Source organism: Eublepharis macularius, chromosome 8 (assembly GCF_028583425.1).
Source record: "Eublepharis macularius isolate TG4126 chromosome 8, MPM_Emac_v1.0, whole genome shotgun sequence".
NCBI classification, from domain to species: Eukaryota; Metazoa; Chordata; class Lepidosauria; order Squamata; family Eublepharidae; genus Eublepharis; species Eublepharis macularius.
The window spans coordinates 17317834-17332670 of NC_072797.1; the positions used below are offsets into that span (position 1 = coordinate 17317834).

Genomic DNA, 14837 nt, shown 5'->3' on the forward strand with positions numbered 1-14837 from the left:
CATCTAGCCTCCTGTTTTCCATTGAGCCCCCAAGGAGTCAAGAATGAGTTTTCCAAGTGCTACTACATTTTTAAAATGGAGGTGCTGTAGACAAGCTTGAGGACAAGATTCGGGTCCAGAAACACCTTAAAGGCCAACTAGATTTCCAGATAGGGTTGCCAGGTCCCCTTACCCTCCCAGCAGGAGGGGGGTCCCAGCACTTTCCTGTTCCCATGATGCTCCTCACACCTGCATGATGATGTCACTTCCTGGAAATGCACAGGCACCGGGGGTGGGGGGGCGCACTTCACAGCGGAACAATTTTGGGCCCCAAATGTGCCTGATTCAGCCCATTTGGGGCCCAAATCTTCCTGCTGTGAAGCGTGCGAGCGCTCCTTAGGCAGCACGATGACTTCACTCCTGGGAAGTGACAGTGTCATGCCACCCCAGGAGCATGCCCAGGAGGCCCGTTCCCACACCTTTCTCCCCTCTGGCCAGTAAGTGGTGGTGGGGCCAGAAGGTAAAAGCGGGGGATCCCCTGCCCCCACTGAAGGAATGGGATCCCTATTTCCAGGGTATACCCTGGAAATCTAATTGATCTTTAAGGCCCTACAGGACCCAAATCTTGCTCTTCTACTACACACCAACATGCCCACCCACCTGTAACAGGCCTGAGAACTTTCTGCATCTCAGCTATATGCTCAGCTTCACTCTGAGCTGCTCTAATAACAATTTTTAAAAGAACTCCTGTTTTGAGTGCCTTATCAGTCCAAAAGTTTTACAGTCAAAAAAGCCACCATCAAGTTATTGGAGCCATTCAGATTCTCCAAAATAAACACACGCCACTTAGAGGGACTGTTTTAAGGTTTCAGCCTGTTTTCTTTGTCCCAGACAGAATTAAGCTTCAGGGAAATAAAAAGGATGGTCCATCTCCAGATATTATAATGCTGCCAGATAAATAGCCCGAACTGTCCTATTCAGCTCAAATCTAAAAGTTCATTCATTAGCCATCTAAGGGTATATTTGGATTTGATTTGGGTTAGTTACGTCGCAAACACAAACTCCTCTTGCACATTCACGCTGAAGAGACTGCTGGTGACACGGATATTAAAAAAAGCATTAAGATGCAACATTGTATATTGCAAGTGTGGCCTGATAGCATATACCCCTGTGTGCATGCTTCTTCCAGTAAGAAAAAAATTCCTGCACTTCCATTACGTATATTGTATTAAATGAAATGGCTGTGAGAAATTCTCTCTTTGTGTGAGCAGCACATACTAAATAGCTCATTACAGGCTTCAGTGAATATTAGCAACACGACCAGGTGCATTCTTTTCACACAGATGATCTGCCGAAAAATTTCTCTGTTCATATGATGTGCATGGAGGTTTGTACTTCGCCTCCATCGACATGTTGCCTGATGTGCTGTCCTTGGTAGACAAGGCTATTTATTCACGTTGTCCCTCTTTTCTTTTCCCAGAGAGCTTCTGAAAAAAGCTGTGATGGAAAAAAGGATTTCATTTCTCCTTGCTACCCTGCTTTGAAGGATTCTTCGTAGAGGCCCCACCAGTACAGAACAGGTCAGAGCAATTTATATTTTTTATTCAGCTCTCACAGTTACACTACATCTGAGGTAAAAGGGGTAAGGTTGGGCAGCTACCAGACAGTGGACTTTCTCTGTTGTGGTACCTTGTCTCTCCTTCCCCCTTGGGGGGTTGTTCAGCACTGAGGTAGCTATGCTGTAGCCACCGGGTGAAAACAATTCCAGCGCAATCCTGGACAGATTCACTCCAGTCTAAGCCCATTGATTTCAAATGGCTTAGACTGGAGTCTCTGCATAGGACTGCAAGGTTATTTTTTCAGACTTTTATGGAGTAACGCTATATTATTTGGCTCGTTTTTATGTGCCCATCTGGTCTTATGCTGATTGTAACTGTTCTGCTACTGCTGTGACGTGTATTGCTATCCTGGTTTCATTTGTTATAGTTTTTACTAGGGGGGAGGTTGCTGTGGTTGTTCTTGCTGTGGTTGGTTGGATGACGTAAGCTTCCTCGTGAGTTTTTCGCTAGCAATGTGAGGTATAAATCTGTCTACCAACATTATTTTTTCCAGTTTGCAATACTTTCAGATTCGTTGGCTATGGGGAATATGTACTCGTTGAACATCTTTGTGGAAGCTTTCTTAAATGACCTTTTAGAATTTGGTTTTCAAGGCTGCATAGAAAAAGTCAGGAGAAACAGGGGAAGTAGCAACCCACAATGGTTGTGAAAAGCTTCCCTAGAAAGATGCTCTGTGTTATACGTTTTAATGTAGTGTAGAGCTTCCCTCCATATATGATGAATGTATTGCAATAAGTACAATCCTAAGAATATTTTCTTGGGCGTAAGCCCCATTGAACAGACCGGAGCAGGATTCTGAGTAGACCTCCCCAAATTAGGGCTGATCCATGGTGTATGTTCCTTGAGATCAAGGGAACCCAACACTGTGGCTATTGCCACTAGGCATGGGCATGAACAGCATTACAAACAGAAAAAACCAATGAACAACCTAATTTGCAGTTCTCGAACAAGCTGTTTGTGAGGCCCCATCCTAAACGAACATGTGGTTGTTGCAAGCCTCGTTTGTTGCCTTTGGCAGCTGTTCGGCAAGCCAGACAGTCTGGCACCTTCTGCAATCAATCCCCTTGGCAACCGGAGGCAGGGAGGGACTGAACTCTGTCTGAACTCCTTCTGGCTTTCCTTCTGGCTTTAACCCTTCAAAGTACTTCCAGCAGAGAGTCCCGTTTTTGCCTATGTGAAGAGAAAATGACAGCCAATGGGGAGACTCGTGGATCATGTCTTTCCTGGGGTGCAATCTCTCTGAAACTTGGGGGGGGGTCTTCAGAGGAAAGTGAGGACTATGTCCCCTGCAAATTTGGTGGGTATTGGACATTAGGAAGGTCATTTTGTGGGATGTTTAAAGGGCCCTGCCCTTTGCACATGGCAGGAAAGGGCCCTTTAAACTACCAGCTGGCAGATGGCAGGGGGGAACCCCCCCTTGCCACCTGCCAGCTGATAGTTTAAAGGGATCTTTAAAGGGCCAGGTAAGTGGGTTTGAGGGGAGGGGGGGCTAAGTGGGGGTGGGTTTGGGGTGGGGTTCTGGCCCCCACAAACAATGAACAATGAACATGTCCAGGAAGAGTTCATGTGTGTCCATGTTCGTTGTTCGTTGTTCGTGGATGGCACCAAATGACGAACAGGGTGTTCGGGGTTTTTTTTTTCCATTCGTGCTCATGTTTAATTGCCACTCAGGCTTATTCATGACCTCTTTCCTATGCACAACCTTCAGTGCCTGCTGGCAGGCCCTGTGGCAAACGTCAGCCAGCTGCAATCCCTATATTATGGAATAATAAATAGGTTGAGTCTCAGGTCTTCAGCTGATTAGCAATCAGACATGAGTTGCAGGCTATCCTCAAAACTTGTGTGTATGCAGCTCAGTTCGGATCAGGACCACGAAGTATAGAGAAGGGGCTTCAGTCTTCTTCCTGTGCCAGTTCTTGACCTGAAACAGTCTGGGGGGAGGGGAGGGTGTTACAAAAACTCCATGGGCAAGCCCTAGGGACAGGGACTCCAGATTGGGCGTAAAACTGTTTGGTAAATGAAGCTTGCAGTCACTGCTAACTCCCAAGACTAGAATTAATACCCACTGTTTTGCAACCATGAATTCAATTGTTGTTCTGAAAACATTTTCTAACTCTTCAGTGCACTGTTCCTTCTAATATTGTAACACACACAACAGGAACTAAACATTGATGGTATGATTGTTGTACCAATTATCAGACAATGACTAGGATGTGTCTTCAAACTAGCAACACATAATAATCCTTACTGTGCGATTTAAGAATCCACCTGCCTTATTATCAAGCAATCAATTATTCAGTTCATTCAGTCTGCATCAGACCTCAATACTGGTCTCTTTTTGAAGGTAGGGAAGAACAGGTTGGAACAAAAAGCCGAAGCTACTGCTTTGGTAGAAAGGAAAGGCTTTCTTTTAATAGTTTCTTTGTTATTTCTTGTTACAATAACAACTATAAAGCAGTAATTCCTACTAACAGAAGGGTGGCAGCATTAAAATGGCTTCACTATTGAACAAGTGTTTCTGCCTCGTTCATTGAAATTTGCATCATTATGAAATTATACTCCCAGCAAGTAATCTATTAATGCTTTCTTGCATCCCTAAAATATTTCCATCTATTTCTTCTTTGCAGTGTGTCTCTTTCCTCTGTGCCACAGGGACTGGTCATTGCAAAGTAAAATGCTAGATTAATCTTTCTGCCTGTAATTTTCAAGGTCCTCATCAGAGAAGATTTTTACACTTCCAATCCTGTTTAGAACAGAAATATGCTTACTTGACTTGGAATGTGCTTTGTTTTCATTTGGTAGAATAAAGCACAGAGCAAGAAAAATAACAATCTGATTCTTTGCAGAGGCATAGTGACATGTGCAAATGCATCTTGATAAGTTTCGTAGCACTTTCAGTTTCCATAAAAGCTAGCAATATCAATACCCCCCATATAACTTCTTTAAAGTTTTCTGCTGAATCAATCCCTCCTGTTTCACTTTAGAATTTTTCTCCCTTGGCATTTTGAGACGGTCCAAGGTTTAGTGCAAGCTCTTTCTTCTCTGTCCGCGCAGTGCCATAACTACTTATTACATTTGAAAGAAAAATACAGACCTGCCTAGAATGTCTAGACTGCGGACTACTTGCATAATCAGAGCATTACGAAGCACAGTTTGTGCTGCTGCTGCTGCCCGAATTTCCAAAAGATACCTCTTTGGCAATTCATATAAGACTGAATAAGAGGGGGGGGGGGATGAAAAGCAGACAGTTGCTTCATACATATGCGCACGGACATCACTTCAAGTCATAGCAGGTATTCACCCACAGTGTGAACCTATTCAGTGTGAAAGATGATAGGTTCAAAGAAAGCCGTCTTGCTTCTCCACCTTGCCCTCCCCAAAGCTTTTGGGTGGATTGTCCACCCTTATCCTTTAAAAAAAAAAAAGGCCTACATGCATTTTCTTCCTGTTTTCTTTTTCTTTTCTTTTTTTTTAAAAAAATTATTGGATGGGTCAGTATACACAAATCATAATATTCAATATCAATATCCATCACATTATATCACTCCCACCCATTCCCCACCCCCTTTTCAGTTGACTTCCAACAGTTTTCCATTCCCTTCATCTACATTACATCACTATCCCCTATAATATTAATTTCTACATTATAATATATAGTATAACATATCTATATCTACCATTTTTAAATAAGTCTCTAATATTACTTTCAAGACTATAATATAAAATATACTATATCATTCTTACTTATACACTATCCATATTTTCACCTCTAACTACTATAGAGTAAAGATCTATTCTCCCCTCTTAACAATTATCCAAAGACCACATTTTGCCTTTCATGTCCCACTTTTTTTCCACATAATTCTTAAGTTTCTCCCAACTCATAACATATTCCACAGTATCTTGTTCTTTCAACGTCCTTGTTAGCTTGTCCATTTCTGCCATATTTAGTAATTTCAGAATCCAATCTTCCACTGATGGTATCTCTTGAGTCTTCCACAACTGTGCATAAGACATCCTAGCCGCAATAATCATATAAAGCACCATTGTTCTGTCCATTCTATCAAATTCTTCTAGGTTCATACTTAATAACAACAATTCTGGGTTCTTAATCACATTTTTCTGTAAAATATCTGACATAACCTCTACAATTTCCCCCCAAAATTGTTTAGCTTTTTCACAAGTCCACCACATATGATAAAAAGAACCTTCATGTTTTTTACACTTCCAACACTTATCTGACATTTGACTATTACCATTTGCTAACTTTTTTGGCGTTAAATACCATCTATACATCATTTTATACACATTTTCTCTTATAGTGGTACATGTTGAAATTTTTATAGTATTTTTCCACAACCATTCCCAAGCATCCATCAGTATATCTTTATTACAATTTATTGCCCATTTCACCATCTGTACTTTAACTATCTCATCTTCTGTAAACCATTTTAACAGAATCTTATATACTTTAGATATCATCTTTTCCCCCTCTTGAAGTACACATTCTTCTAGTTCCGAGTTTTTAGTCCTAAATCCTACCTTTCTACGATCTGTATCATATAAGTCTTTTATTTGTCTATATTGAAACCAACCATACTGAAACGGCAGTTCTTCATTGGTTTTAAGTATATATTTATCACAATCTACTCTTAAAATTTCTTTATATGTCCTCCACTCCTCTCCATCATATTCCACCTTTGGGTTTACAACTTCTGCAGGTATAATCCACATTGGAGTCTCTTCATCTAAATATCTCTTATATTTTTTCCAAACCGCAAATAAACTCCGTCTCACAAAATGATGTAAAAACATAGCATCAGCTCTTGTCTTCTCATACCACAGATACGCATGCCATCCAAAAAGTTTGTTATATCCTTCCAACGTCAATAGCTTATGGTTTTTCAATAACATCCACTCTTTCAACCAAACCAAACATATAGCTTCATGATACAATTGCAGATTCGGTAATTGTAGTCTGCCTCTCTCCTTAGCATCATATAATACCTTCATCTTAACTCTGGGCTTCTTCCCTGCCCATACAAAGTTCAAAATCTTCCTTTGCCATTTTTCAAATTGCTTATTATCTTTCACATTTTCTTCCTATTTTCATTCTTCATCTGACTTTTTTAAAAGGTGTATTTTTAAAAGCAGTTGTGAAACCTTGAGATCAGGGCTACAGTGCATTGGAACTAGCCAGTCAGTGCTGAACCCATCTGGTTCCCCCCCCAAGACCTCAGCCCTGAAGAGGGATAGGGACTCGAGAAGTTACCAATAGAGGAAACTGCAGCTATGGGATAGGATAATTGTAAATAAATGTTGTCCACTGTAAACTTCTCTGAGCCTTTGAGTTAAGATGAGAAATATTCAAATAAAGAAATGTCTGCACAAGATAACAGGGGGGGGGGATTTTGCCCCACCCCCTGTTCCTCCCTCTCAGTGGCCTTGCAGTCAGATTCCCAATGAAGTTGACTGTAAAACTCCTTTTTAAAAAACTGAAAGAAACAGTAGTTGTGGATCTCCCTGAAAAATAACAGTAAGCCATCTGAGGGTCCTTACATCAACGGGAAATTCTCATGGTTCAGTGAAACCAGGTTAGGCATAAGGAAAAATCTTTTAGCAGAACAGCTGTTGGTAAAGCCAGGCAGAGCATTTCTGTTCAGTTCTGAACATCCATATTTCTAAACACTTTCCAAAGCAATGAAAGGAAGGCAGGGAAGTGTATGGACTTTGTATTTTCTCATGTGCTAGAGCCATGCAAGAATGAAGTTAATAAATCAAACCATTCCTTCCCTCTGGTTTTTCTACAAGTTGCCCCAGATAAGAGCAGGAAGATGTGCTTCCTGTTTCAGGGGTTTAGAACTATTAGGGCCCTTTTCACACTGCTTACCTCCTGCCGGAACGTCGTGAAATATCGCGCAAAAAACCGCGGAAGATAGCGTCTTCTCGCGAGAGTTTTGTGCGATGTCGCGCAAAACTCTCGCGAGAAGATGCTATCTTCCGCATTTTTTGCACGATATTTCACGACGTTCCGGCAGCAGGTAAGCAGTGTGAAAAGGGCCTAGGTATATATAAATTGGTAGAGCAAAGTTGAACAGTCAGGTAAACATGGAATCGAGTGCAGTAATCACACTTCAAGCAAGTAGACTGTAAAAAGGATAGAAAGGAGAAAGAAGCCTAAGCTAAAGAATACGTTTCCCTATCACAAGTGGCCAGCACTCTGCACATGTGTGGATGTGTGGTTACATGGCTCCACAGGAGAGACCTGTGCAAGTCTTCTGCTTGTACGAAGACCACAGGAAGAAAGAATACAAAGGACACAGGAAGAGAAAGAGGAGTCAGACTGAAGGGGTTTGATTCCCCACTCCTCCACTTGAAGCCAGCTGGGTGACCTTGGGTCAGTCACAGCTTCTAGGAGCTCTCTCAGCCTCACCCACCTCACAGGGTGTTTTGTTGTGGGGATAATAATGACATACTTTGTAAACTGCTCTGAGTGGGTGTTAAGTCATCCTGAAGGGCGGTATATAAATTGAATGTAATTATTATTATTATAAGGGCTCATAACACACAATCTGTTCTATTGCGAAGAGAAATATAGCACCCCTCAGTGTCCAGGTCAGTCTCTTGCCATGAAAACCCTACCAGGGGTCACCATAAGTCAACTATGACTTGAGGGCATGATTTTGTTCATTCATTCAGTGTCCAGCCATGCTGAGTCACCTTTACACCAACTAGAATGACCATCCCTTCTTTGAAATGATGCCAGCCCATTCTCTTTAGACAGCCTTAATAATCTGTGAGTAGACATGGGTACAAACAGAAAAAAACCCCGAACATGGTGTTCGTTGTTTGTTGCTATCCACGAACAATGAACACTGACGAACATGATCCTATCATGAACATGTTCGTGGTTCATTGTTCGTTGTTCGTGGGGGCCGCAGGCTCTCCTCCAGCCATCAAGATCTCTACTGCACCACTCCCAGAAACCTGAGCAGGCAGCAGGAAAGGTAGCAATAATAAATAATAGCTTGGCCCCAGAGCCTGGCAGCAGCCCTGGAACTGAAGGGGTAGATCCCTACCGCACTACTCCCAGAAACGCTACCTGAGCAGGCAGCAGGAAAGGTACCAATAGTAAATAATAGCTTGGCTCCAGAGCCTGGCAGCAGCCCTGGAACCTGAATGGGTAGATTCCTATCCCACCACACACAAAGAAAATTCAAGCTCCAACGCACTCACCCTGTCTCTCTAACATCAGCTGTCTCTCCCTGAAAGCCAGAGCTGGGAGCCGCCCTCTTCCCTTGTCTTTTCCTCTTGTAACAAATTTGGAGCTCCAGTCCACACTTGAAAGGAAGACCCGCCTATCAAGCTAAATTGGGCTTAGATTGGGGTTTCCAGGGCAACAGCAGGAGTTCAGAGAGAGTTCAAAAAATCCCTGCCTGAGTTGCCAAGGGAATTGATTGCAGGTGCCAGACTGTCTGGCTTGATGAACAGCAACAAACGAGGCTTGCAATGACCTCCTGGTCGTTTAGAATGGGGCCTCATGAACAGCTTGTTCATGAACAGCCAAAGTGGCTGTTTGTGGGCTTCTTTGCGTTCGTAATGCTGTTCGTGCCCATCTCTATCCGTGAGTCCTCTTGTGCATTCAGTGAACATGCATTGAGGCACGGAACAGGATCATGCCCGCTGACCCTTGCCGCAGTGTCTACAAACTCAGTCAAACTGTTTGGCTCAAACATTTTTCATATGAACAAGTTCACCCATGTAGGCTCATCTAACACTAGACAAAGTTACTTCCTTCTAAGACAGTGTTACTCCATTCTAAGCTGCATTCAGCCGCTGCAACCCAAGGATATGGAAGAGCCTACATCTGTACAAGTATGCATGTATGCAGGCTTGTTGCAGAGGCATCAGGTGAACACATGGACATAAGGAGAGGGAGGATCAACAGGTTTATCCTCATTCCCCACTATGCATGTTTGACGAACACATGGAACGATGTAAATGAATTGGAATTCCCCTTCCCTCCAATGTGTGGCTTACAAGTGATTGGCGTGCCACCTTGGAATGACAATCCCTGCAAACCTTTTGACATGGCAAACATGGCAACCATACCTCATGATAGCGAAAGGAAACAGAAGTACTTTACAGATCTGAGTGGATACTTTTCAAACGGTGCAGGGTTTGTATCCTTACTTCAGCTAAAACCCATGCAACGAATATTTCTTTTAAAATCCACACCGAGTCGGTCAAGAAACTCCTCTGCCCACAAGCAGTCACTTTCCTTAGTAGTGTGGTCAAGGGGCACAGGGTTGCTCTCAAAAAGCTTTCTGAGAGAGCACATCTCCGTAAGTGGGCTTCGTGAGTGCTTCCCTACCCATCAGCCATAACAGTTTTCAGGATTCTTTTTTTAAGGAGCAAGGGTAAGGAAGGATTACACACTCTTTTAAAAAAAAAAAACCCGAGGGATCATGTTTACAACGTCTCCATTTCTGCCAAAAGAAGCGATGAGACATTTCAGCCTCGCGGCCTGTATTTCGGATATGTCCCTCTTGGCTCATGGAGATGTTTTGAAGCAAGAGAAATGATGTTTAGTTTCTCTAGTGGGAAGGGAAAAGAAGTTAGGTGTGAGAATCATATGCAAGCCTTCAGAACGTTTTCATCCATGTGTGTATCCGTTGTCTAGCAAAGTGTAGCCTGCACAAGTTTAGAAGAAACAGTCGGGGAAAGGAGGGACAGGTGATGAGGAGATGGGAAGAACCTCCGAGTGGAGCCTGAGGATCTCCCAGAATTACAACAGGGAGATCCAGTTCCCCTGGAAAAAATGGCTCCTTTGGTGGATGGACTCCATGGCATTACAACCCTGCTGAGATCCCTCGTGTCTACAAACCCTGCCCGCTCCAGGCTCCTCCCCGCAAATCTCCAGGTATTTCGAAGAGTTGGCAACTCTAACTGGAAGACTTCTTTCTCCTCAGTTGAAATTGGCATTTATTGGGATGCAAAATCTCATTCCTTCAAGTGGAATTTAACAAATAACTGAGAGCAACAATTAACTTACACGTGAAAGAGAGAACGCACTGCGATATCTCTGAGCTGAAATCAATGTGCCTGAATGAGCTCTAAGATTAGTCATTGTCCACCTACGTTGTCGATCTGAGGAAGGGGTAAGGGAAGGAAGGAAACAGAGTGATGATTCATCTGTACGATACTTGACTGAACATCATCGGCTAGAGCAGAACTTGTCTCGCACATTACCTCTATTGAAAATCTAACACCGGCCCACACTAAGATCCACTTGAATTAAAAAATGGGAGCATGTGATGTACTTAAGATACACCCCGTAATTCTTGGTGAACAATAATGGAAGAGATAGTACTAATAACTCAACTTGCTGGATCATTATGAAGACACAGTGGGAGAAGACCAGGAACTTTGCCTTGAACTCTTGACACTGTAGAAGGAAATTGTGCTCAGGTTCCACTTGCAGCTTTTCTTGGAACTCCAGATCATTGTCTGACATGAGTGTATCACGCTGGCTGCTTCCACACACGTTGGATAATCCACTTTCAATACACTTTAGTGAACGTTTAGAACTGCTTTTCCATGTGTGAAACAAAAAATCCACTTCCAAAGGATTGCTAAAGTGCATTGAAAGTGCATTATTCAACATGTGTGGAAATGGCCACTGTCTGTTAATTGCACTGTGGCTACTTAGCCCACAAAATACCTGTTTTATTATCAGAGGAGAATGTAAATGAAACCAAGACAGAATGGACCTAGTTTTTCAGAGGGCTGGGGGCTGGGGGCTTGCAATCACTTTTGATAGTCAGTTCTACCTGTTGGGTTTTTAATGAGAAATCTTTTTTTTCAGCACACTGCCTTGCTTACACAGTGTCCTAAATTACTTTATAGCCTCATCGTTATCGAAGGATGCAAATTCTATGTCCAATTACAGCAGTGAAGAAATGTGATGATTTCATGTAGTTTAAGCAAGGTTATTTTGGCTGAGCGTTTCAGCAGCATTAGGCACAATCCATTAGAAATCTTTCCTGTATAACCTCCATTTTGATGAATAGGTGCTAAGCAAGAGTGCCTTTAATGTAATCAAGAATTCATTTTTTTTTCCAGTGGGTTGTTCCACAGCAGCAAACTTCAAGCAAATTTTGTCCTTGGCAAGCAATGGGCTTCTAAGAATTTCTATTCGTTTAACGTGTTTGGCCTTTTCTTCTGTTCATTGAAGAGACTGCCAATTCTATTAACTGCATCCTTATCTGAGCCCAGTTTTTCAATCTAATATGCTCAGTTTTTATCTGGTGATTAAAGTTGATGCAAAGCCATCTCTGGTTTTTTTCCCACCTTTGAACTTTGGAAACAGAATTCCAAGAAGCGTTTGAACATCAGAGCTCACGCTCTTTGTCATTGATATACTACCATGTGAGTAAGCAGTTTGTCCGGAACTGAACCAAGCCAAGGGAGAGGTAAACTAACCAAAAAGAATGTTTAAAAGCAACTTTTCACAACCTGTGGCTCCCGAACCAAAAGCAGGTCATGAAACCTGTGGAAGCACATCCCAGGTTTTTGCAGCTTTATTGATTCATGCATGTTCTGTATTTTTTTTAAGTGGGTCACCATACCAAGTAAATTCAGACAATCTGCTCTTGGGCTCTTGGTCTAGAAAGACTTTGCCCCCTTTGCCAATCAATAGTATCAGGGCTTTTCCCCAGCTGGAACATGGTGGAACAGAGTTCTGGAACCTCTTGAAAATGGTCACATTTCAGGTGGCCCTGCCCCCTAATCTCCAGACAGAGGGGAGTTTAGGTTGCCCTCCGTACCACCGAGCGGCGCGGAGGGCAATTTAAACTCCCCACTGTCTGGAGATCGGGAGCGGGGCCACCAGACATGTGACCATTTTGTCCGAGGGCAACCCACTGAGTTCCACCACCTCTTTTCCCAGAAAAAAAGCCCTGAATAGTATAATGTAGGGTTCTTGAGTTACCAAGTATCTCTACATTTGATCACAATCACCACCTCAAACCTCAAAGCCATCTCTCATTGGTGGCAGCCAAATCAGTGAATACGGACACACACACACATCTTCAAGGAATTACATGCCTTGTACATTTTCCTTTTGAGCCACTATTCAGCAGAAACTTTTATAGTTTCTTAACTTAACTTAAACGGCCACTCTATGTTCACCTCTTTGCCCGAGACCAAGAGAGCTGCTGCCTATTAGTTTAAATCATACAGACTTCTAGAACAGGAAAACCCCATATATACTGTGTCTCGTATACTACTGTGTAGTGCCTGTTGCTACAAATATACTCCTACTGATAGTTCCATGTTGTTTAATATGTCATATCCGTCTGCTGCTTCTTTGTTTCGGCATTTTTTCCTCCCAGCTGTGTCTCGGATTTCTGCTTGTTTTCAAATTTCTGTTATCCTTATTCTATTGCATTGTTATTGAATGTCCCGATCGACGATCATGTTGACTTATACTGTGTGATCTGCTTTGAGTGTCAATGAGAAAGGCAGGCTATTAATTAATTAATTAATTAATTAATTATGGTAAAGCAGTGCTTTGGGTCAGCTAGTTAAAGAGTCCTTAATTACAAACTAATCTCACCTCTGAAGTCTCCAGGTAGCTTTCAGGAAACCACTTCATTCTCAGTTTCAGCCCCTGAACCCCACAGTCTGCAACGATGTGGACCGACTGAACAGGCAGACAATGTAACAGAAGCCCCTTAGATGCTTAGACAGCAGTACAGAAATCCTCGGGGTCATTGGAAGAGGTTGCTTTTTTAAAATAAGTATTTTATTAGAAACCTATAAAGATGAAACAAATACTGATTTGCATATCTGCAAACAAATACTGTAAATATTGTTTTACCAATACTATACCCTGGCCTGGATAGCCCAGGTGAGCCTGTTCTTGTCAGATCTCAGAAGCTAAGCAGGGTTGGCCTTGATTAGTAATTGGATGAGAGGCCTCCAAAGAAGACCAGGCTTGCTAAGCAGAAGCAGGCAATGGCAGACCACCTCTGTTTGTTTCTTGGCTTGCAAACTCCAGCAGGGGTGGCCATAAGTCAGCTGTGACTTGATGGCACTGTAGCAGATTTTATTTTAAAGATTTTATTTTAAGTCCTGAACAACTTCCAGACCTTCCATTAAGACGTGAAACAGGTCCACTCCTTTAAAGAGGCTGCTTGTCAGTACAAAATTATTTGTAGGGTTCTTCTTCTTGCAATACTCTCCCCCCAAGATACAAACAGCAGAATCCAAAGGCGAGTCCTCCAGATTGGGGTGATTCTTTTTAGGATTGCACTAAAAGACTCCTTTTTAGAGTTTAAAGTTTTCTTCCATTGAAATAAACTCTTGTCTTTTTAAGGAAGCAAGATATCAAAATATAAATGCTTATTAATGTAAAATCTACAAAGGTGGAACAAATAAAGGCAACAAGAATTAACAGTGTAATCCTAAACAGGGCTACTCCCGTCTAGGCACATTGAAATCAATGGACTTAGACTGGAGTAACTCTGCTTAGGATTGCACTGTAAGTTTCCTAACATCTCTCAGTTACATCTTGTTTAAATCAAACACATTTACTATGGAATGCATTAAGGTTCCCATAGCACACATTACAAAGATAACTTTCTCAACCAAAATCTTTAAGAGATTTCTTTCAGCCAGAACTCTGATCTGGGCCATTTCCACACAGCTTACCTTGTTCCGGAAAACAGCGAAATCGTGTGCGAAATCGCACGAGAACAGCATCTTCTCGCGCGATTTTGCGTGATAACAGCATCTTCTCGAGCGATTTCGTGTGAGATTTCGCTGTTTTCCGGAACAAGGTAAGCCATGTGGAAACGGCTCTGTTGTCTAAGTTAGCACCTTTTATATGTTAGGTAAAGGTATATGTTATCTTATGCAAAAATCTAAGATCTTTTTCGTGTGACAGCATAGATAAACTATGATTGGTTTAAGACTTAATTATTCATATTTTCAATCATGTGACATTCTAATTAGCCAAAAAGCGACGCTATGTCCAGTTGCAAGATGAAAAATATAAATCAATCAAAATGACAGAAGAAATTAAGTGAGCAGATTGTCATTGGTCCATTCTGTGATTAGAGAACATTTATCTTGATACTGTTCACTATTTTTAATTAGCTGTCAAAGATGAAAGAGCAACTGTGCGGTTATGCAACAAGTTAGAAAAAGCTACAGCCAAGTTGATACAAAGTT

At 42.1% G+C, this 14837-nt stretch overlaps 1 protein-coding gene across 4 annotated transcripts in view; it reads left to right on the forward strand.

Moving 5' to 3' along the window:
• Positions 1 to 14837, forward strand: part of RAB27B (RAB27B, member RAS oncogene family) — a 161902-nt gene that overhangs the window by 88740 nt on the left and 58325 nt on the right. For all 4 annotated transcript variants that reach the window (XM_054987677.1, XM_054987676.1, XM_054987679.1 and 1 more), the window contains one exon: positions 1460 to 1559. The gene's annotated coding sequence lies outside the window, so the exon portion shown is untranslated. The remainder of the gene's footprint in view (positions 1 to 1459; positions 1560 to 14837) is intronic.